The sequence below is a fragment of the Odocoileus virginianus genome, chromosome 21 (assembly GCF_023699985.2).
Source record: "Odocoileus virginianus isolate 20LAN1187 ecotype Illinois chromosome 21, Ovbor_1.2, whole genome shotgun sequence".
Lineage (NCBI taxonomy): Eukaryota > Metazoa > Chordata > Mammalia > Artiodactyla > Cervidae > Odocoileus > Odocoileus virginianus.
The window spans coordinates 13,829,337-13,837,538 of record NC_069694.1 but is presented as its reverse complement, the minus strand read 5'-3'; positions in this window follow the sequence as shown (position 1 = coordinate 13,837,538).

Below are 8,202 nucleotides of genomic sequence, written 5' to 3'. Positions count from 1 at the left end.
AAGGCAGACACTTCACTACTAGTCAGATTCTTTATTCTTCTGAGAAAGTGGTTACAACAGTTTCTGGAAATAGTATTCTTCCTTTCTTATGAATTGCACATGGAAAACTTCAAACATTAAACAAAATATGAGACAATTTAATTAAATCTTAAGAATTGGACTTCTTAAGTAAAATAAAGCCAATAGTAGAATTTTTATCATGGTGATTAATTATTATTCTCGTCCACCTTTTCATGTAGTTAGCCTTTTAGTAGGGACCATTGGGGCTTCCCTTGTGGCTCAGAGGTTAAAGCCTCTGCCTCCAATGCGGGAAACTCAGGTTCAATCCCTGGGTCGGGAAGATCCCCTGGAGAAGGAAATGGCAACCCACTCCAGTATTTGTGCCTGGAGAAGACCATGGATGGAGGAGCTTGGCAGGCTACAGCCCACAGGGTCACAAAGAGTCAGACATGACTTAGCGATGACATTTCACCTTACTTCACTTATTGTATGTTAAATGTTCAGTGCATAAAAGGCCAATGAAGTCTGATTCAGTTTTAAAGTTCGCATTTCATATAGTTATCTTAATCCCAGACTCGGAAAAATTAAAAATTATTGACATGTTAAAAAGTGAGGAAAACGATAAAGTTTCAGTAATGTAAGAAGGTAAGTTGTGGAGATCTAATGAACAATAATGTGATTATATTAGCAATGTTGTACTGTACCCTTGAAATCTGCTAAATTCAGTTCAGTCACTCAGTTGTGTCCAACTCTTTGCAACCCCATGAACCGCAGCAAACCAGGCTTCCCTGTCCACCACCAACTCCCAGAGTCTACCCAAACCCACGTCCATTGAGTTGGTGATGCCATCCAACCATCTCATCTTCTGTCCTCCTCTTCTCCTCCTGCCCATAATCTTTCCCAGCATCAGGGTCTTTTCAAATGAGTCAGCTCTTGGCATCAGGTGACCAAAGTATTAGAGTTTCAGCATCAGTCCTTCCAGTGAACACCCAGGACTGATCTCCTTTAGGATGGACTGGTTGGATCTCCTTGCAGTCCAAGGGACTCTCAAGAGTCTTTTCCAACACCACAGTTCAAAAGCATCAATTCTTCAGTGCTCAGTTTTCTTTAGAGTCCAACTCTCATATCCGTACATGACCACTGGAAAAACCATAGCCTTGAGTAGATGGACCTTTGTTGACAAAGTAATGTCTTTGCTTTTTAATATGTTGTCTAGGTTGGTCATAACTTTCCTTCCAAGGAGTAAGCATCTTTTAATTTCATGGCTGCAATCTCCATCTGCAGTGATTTTGGAGCCCAGAAAAATAAAGTCAGCCACTATTTCCACTGTTTCCCCATCTATTTGCCATAAAATGATGGGACTGCATGCCATGATCTTAGTTTTCTGAATGTTGAGCTTTAAGCCAACTTTTTCACTCTCCTCTTTCCCTTTCATTAAGAGGCTCTTTAGCTTTTCTTCACTTTCTGCCTTAAGGGTGGTGGCATCTGCATTTCTGAGGTTATTGATATTTCTCCCAGCAATCTTGATTCCAGCTTGTGCTTCTTCCAACCCAGTGTTTCTCATGATGTACTCTGCATATAAGTTAAATAAGCAGGGTGACAATATGCAGGCTTGACGTACTCCTTTTCCTATTTGGAGCCAGTCTGTTGTTCCATGTCCAGTTCTAACTGTTGCTTCCTGACCTGCATACAGATTTCTAAGGAGGCAGGTCAGGTGGTCTGGTATTCCCACCTCTTTCAGAATTTTCCAGTTTATTGTGATCCACACAATCAAAGGTTTTGCCCTAGTCAATAAGGCAGAAATAGATGTTTTTTCTGGAACTCCCTTGCTTTTTTGATGATCCAGCGATGTTGTCAATTTGATCTCTGGTTCCTCTGCCTTTTCTAAAACCAGCTATAACATATGGAAGTTCACGGTTCACATATTGCTGAAGCCTTGCTTGGAGAATTATAAGCATTACTTTACTAGTGTGTGAGATGAGTGCAATTGTGTGGTAGTTTGAGCATTTTTGCACATTGCCTTTCTTAGGGATTGGAATGAAAACTGAATTTTTCCAGTCCTGTGGTCACTGCTGAGTTTTCCAAATCTGCTGGCATATTGAGTGCAGCACTTTCACAGCATCATCTTTCAGGATTTGAAATAACTCAACTGGAATTCCATCACCTCCACTAGCTTTGTTCATAGTGATGCTTCCTAAGGCCCACTTGACTTCACATTCCAGGATGTCTGGCTCTAGGTGAGTGACCACAGCATTATTATTTGGATCATGAGGATTTTTTTGTACAGTTCTTCTGTGTATTCTTTCCACCTCTTCTTAATATATTCTGCTTCTGTTTGGTCCATACCATTTCTGTCCTTTATTGAGCCCATCTTTGCATGAAATGTTCCCTTGGTACCTCTAATCTTGGAGATGTCTAGTCTTTCCCATTCTATTGTTTTCCTGTATATTTTTGCATTGATTGCTGAGGAAGGCTTTCTAATCTCTCCTTGCTATTCTTTGGAACTCTGCATTCAAATGGGGATATCTTACCTTTTCTCCTTTGCTTTTCTCTTCCCTTTTTTCACAGCTATTTTTAAGGCCTCCTCAGACAGCCATTTTGCTTTTTTGCATTTCTTTTTCTTGGGGATGGTCTTGATTCCTGTCCCCTGTACAACGTCATGAACCTACACCCATAGTTCATCAGGCACTCTGTCTGTCCGATCTAGTCCCTTATATCTATTTCTCACTTCTACTGTATAGTGATAAGGGATTTGATTTAGGTCATACCCGAATGGTCTAGTGGTTTTCTCCACTTTCTTCAATTTCAATCTGAATTTGGCAATAAGAATTTCATTATCTGAGTCACAGTCAGCTCCCAGTCTTGTTTTTGCTGGCTGTATAGAGCTTCTCCATCTTTGACTGCAAAGAATATAATCAGTCTGATTTAGGTGTCAACCATCTGGTGATGTCCATGTGTAGAGTCTTCTCTTGTGTTGTTGGAAGAGGGTGTTTGCTATGACCACTGTGTTCTCTTGGCAGAACTCTATTAGCCTTTGCTCTGCTTCATTCTGTACTCCAAGGCCAAATTTGCCTGTTACTCTAGGTGTTTCTTGACTTTGTGCTTTTGCATTCCAGTCCCCTATAATGAAATAGACATATTTTTGGGGTGTTAGTTCTAGAAGGTCTTGTAGGTCTTCATAAAACTCTTCAATTTCAGCTTCTTCAGCATTACTGATTGGGCATAGACTTGGATTACTGTGATAATGAATGGTTTGCCTTGGAAATGAACAGAGATCATTTTGTCAAAATTTGCTAAGGGAGTAGATCAAAATTTTATCACTGCACACAGAAAAAATAGGAAAATAGTAGCTTTGAGAAATTGTGGGTGTGTTAATTAGATAAGTAGTTTGAATATTTTACGATACATATAGCACATCAAATCATCAAGTTGTACACTTAAATATAACAATGTTTAAGTGTCAACTATACCTCAATAAAGCTAGAGAAAAAATTTTAAAGTCAGCAAAGCTGTAAATCAGTGACAAAGTGCATAAAACCTGTTTCTTTGAGGAAAAAGCCACTCAGAAACTTTGCAAATGCTCTCAAATACTTTACTAAAAAAAAAAGTCCTGTATTCTTTTCAGGTTATTAATTTGAGCACATTCTGGTTGCTAATTTGGGGATTTGAATATATTTTGGAGAGGTTAGGAACTTGTGTGTTCAGTGGTATTCAGCTCTGTAGAAGGATTCTTTACCTGCTGAGGCATCCATGGGGAAGGCCCTAGGAACATAGATTTGTTTATTTTACATCCCCTTCTTGTTTTAGGACTAACAGTAAAAGCCAAAGAGAGTGTCAACAGAATCATACAGCTAGCTGAAGGAAATAAAAACGTATTTTCTATTATTTAGTCAATTAAACTAAAAGTAAAATTTGGTGGCTTATTTTCCTTGCTTCTTTCTCCTCAAAATAACAACTTAATTGTGGTTAGGTACCTATCTAGCTTTTTTATCTGTATGGGAGGATATACTTATTAAATAATGCATTAGCAAACTTTTTTGAACTTAGGGAAGGGTGCAAGCACTCTGATTTTCCCATTGAAATATATACCACATACATTTAACTAAAACATTTGAAATATACACTTAGTTTCTAGAATTTCCTGAACTGTAGTTCTCTATTAACAATGAATAAGATCAATGATAGTTTGGAGGAAATAGTTGCTTCAAGGATAAAATTCTTCTTTTTTTTTTTTTTTGTAAAAAAATTAAAAGGAAAGGCTGCTGTATCCTGGCTTATCTCTACTGACGGACCAATACTGCAACCGATTTACTTCACTTTCACCAATCCTTCGTCATTTCCCCTGTGATCTCACAGCTATTACAATTTCTTTTTATTTGACTAAACAAGAATACTGAAAAAGAACATTTACTGTATATCTAAATTAATGAAAGAGAAGCACTGTACCACTTGAGATATTTTTGCTGTCATAAAAGATAGAGGTGCTCATAAGGTCAAGAGCTCTTTTGGTTATAACTTCCAAGCTTCCTGGCAACAAGAAAAAGTAAGTTCTATATTTTACTGTGCTTCTTAAAATTATTCTTTTTTCTTTTTTATTATTCTATTTATAGTACTCTTGAAAATACAATAGACACACAAAAAACCAACTTTCACTTTTCTCTTGTCTGAACATAAAAATTCTGAATATTTTAATAAAATCTCATTATTTTTTCATTTTGCAATGAGTCTTTGTAAAATAAATATTGAAAAGTTATGCATAATAGTATATGCTTCAAGTATATTTTGCACTTTAACATTTATACTAAAATGTTCTTTCTCTTTTCAGTAATTATTTCATACTATTAACAAAATATGTCAAAGAAATCATGGAAGAGTGGCATTAAAATTCATATATGTTTAAGATATTTATCATTTGCTATTTACAGTCACATTGTAAATTCCATGTTACTTTTAATCTTAGATAAAATTACCTAATAAAAGTTTGTTCTCTCTATGAAACATAATATATTATCATTAATTTTATGACATAATTATTTTAATATGCTAATATTGCAAACCCAGAGTATTCAAAATTGTGGATATTTATACCAGAACTGTGACTTCATAATATTTAATCTTTTTGGGTTTAAAAAAATCTGTACCTTCAGATGGCCAAGAGGCACATGAAAAGATGCTCAACATCAATAATTATTAGAGAAATGCAAAACAAAACTATAATGCATTCCTGAATTATGGGAACTTTTTTTAGCCAAGACACCAAAAGCGCAATCCATTTTTCAAACAAGGGAAAAAACAAAATCAAAAAAAAAGAAAAGAAAAGAAGAAGAGAGAGAGAGGGGAAATAAGAATGATTGCTCTTTAAGAGGTACTGTTAAAAGAATGAAAATATGAAAACAGCAACCACTGACTGGGTGAAAATTTTTGCAAAGCATGTATTGGATACATAAATGATATCTAAAATGTATAAAACTCACCAGCCACCACAGGATTAGAAAAGGTCAGTTTTCATTCCAATCCCAAAGAAAGGCAATGTCAAAGAGTGTTCAAACGATCGCACAATTGCACTCATTTCAAAAGCTAGCAAACAAGGCTCAACATTCTCCAAGTTAGGCTTCAACAGTATGTGAATCAAGAACTTCCAGATGTTCAAGCTAGATTTAGAAAAGGCAGAGGAACCAGAGATTAAATTGTCAACATCTTTTGGATCATCAAAAAAGCAAGAGAATTCCAGAACATCTACTTCTGCTTCACTGACTATGCTAAAGCCTTTGACTGTGTGGATCACAACAAACTGTGGAAAATTCTTCAAGAAATGGGAATGCCAGATTACCTTATCTGCTTCCTGAGAAACCTGTATGCAGGTCAAGAAGCAACGCAACAGCAGTCTTGTTCAAAATTGGGAAAGGAATATGTCAAGGTTGTCTACTGTCACCCTGCTTATTTAACTTATATGCAGAGTACATCATGAGACATGCCAGACTGGATGAAGCACAAGCTGGAATCAAGAATGCTGGGAGAAGTATCAATAACCTCAGATATGCAGATGACACCATGCTTATGGCAGAGATTGAAGAAGAACTAAAAAGCCTCTTGATGTTAGTGAAATAGGAAAGTGAAAAAGCTGGCTTAAAACTCAACATTCAAAAAAAATGAAGATCATGGCATCTGGTCCCATCACTTCATGGCAAATAGTTGGAGAAAAAATGGAAACAGTGAGAGACTTTATTTTCTTGGATTCCAAAAGTACTGTAGATGCTGACTGGAGCCATGAAATTAAAAGATGCTTGCTCCTTGGAAGAAAAGCTGTGACAAATCTAGACAGCATATTAAAAAGCAGAGATATTACTTCATTAACCAAGGTCCATATAGTCAAAACTATAGTTTTTTAATAGTCATTTATGGATGTGAGAGTTGGACCATAAAGAAGACTGAGCACCAAAGAATTGATGTTTTTAAACTCTGGTGTTGGAGAAGACTCTTGAGAATCCCTTGGACTTCAAGGAAATCAAACCAGTCCATCCTAAAAGAAATCAACCCTGAATATTCATTGGAAGGACTGATGCTGAAGCTGAAACCAATACTTTGGACACCTGATGAGAAAAGCCAACTCTTTAGAAAAGATACTGATGCTGGGAAAAACTGGAGACAGGAGGAGAAGGAGATGACAGAGGATGAGATGAGTGGATGGTATCAGCGACTCAACGGACATAAATTTGAGCAAGCTCTGGGAAAAGAGGAAGGGAGCCTGGCATGCTACAGTCCATGGGGTTGCAAAGAATCATCTATAATTGACTGAACAAAACAACAAACATACTCAGTCTCAAAAAACTCAATAAAATGACAAAATATTTAATATTAATTTAATATATACACAGAATCCTTACCAAAGGAAGCCCCAATATGTATTGGTTAGAGTTTACTCAAAGAAGTAATACACCATATTTAGGCAACTTCAGGTGGCTTGAAGATTCTCAGGTGGAGCTAGTGGTAAAGAACTTGTCTGCTAATGTAGGAGATTTAAGAGATGTGGGTTCAATCCCTGGGTCTGGAAGATCCCTTGGAGGAGGAAATGGCAACCCATTTCAGTATTCTTGCCTGGAAAGTTCCATGGACAGAGGAGCCTAGTGGGCTATGATTTACATATTTTAGAGTCAGATATGACTTAGTAACTTAGCATGCACACAGGAGTTTTTAATTTATGTTTTTGTCATTTATATCTAAAATTTTAAAATATAATTTTACTTATTTCTTGTTGGCTTTTTAAAAGAAAAATGAGGCAACTAAATTGATTTTAAAATAGCTTAGCTTATTTAAAAAATCTAGCTCATTAGTTAATAAGATCTTACTAAATTTTTAATTATATGAGATATCTGTACTTCTATTAGGCAATTTTGGAGACCAGGGTTAAATGGGAAAATAAAACAAAACTTGATTTTCTTGAAACACTACAACACCACGTTTATATTTGTTTATACAGCTTAATTAATACCCTTTAGTTTTACTGCCAACATGAGCACTTTTATGTTGCAGTGGCCAAACACAAAGCAAGATATTTGGCAAAGTTACTAAGTAGGGAATATTTGCTGCTCAAAGCTGGATATTTGATCAAAAACCCTTTAAATTAAATCAGATTTTTTAAATTGCCATTGTTTCCTTTTTTCATCAATTTTGCTTAAGTAAATTTTAGCTGTTTAGGAACACAAAATGTTGAATGGTTCCAAGTGTTTTATTTAACACAGACCTTAAGCTTTTGGGAGGAGTTTTATTTTCTTATTGCAGATATCATCATGTTGATGCTATTTGTCATGGACCAAAACTGGACAGCTTAGTGTTTTAAAGCCAGGCCTTTCTATCAATCTTTCTGAAAGAGCAATGAGATTAGCACTACAGGCTTCACAATATTGATTATTCTTAAATTTATGACTCCAAAAATTCAATGTGATAACATAGCCCAATTTCACCAATAGAAAGGTTGAAGGAGAAAGGTTAACACTTTTATCAACTCACCAAATTTTGGCATAGCTCAAATACATATGTTAATCCTATATATTGTTTTTCAAAATTTCTAATATATTTTGGATTTGGAGAACTATTAAAATATGAATTGTGCTTAGTTTTCTTTGTCTTTAGTTCAAATGTATTACTTTGCTCTCTATAACATAATGGTAAGAAAGAGTATCATACTACTACTATTTGGTATGA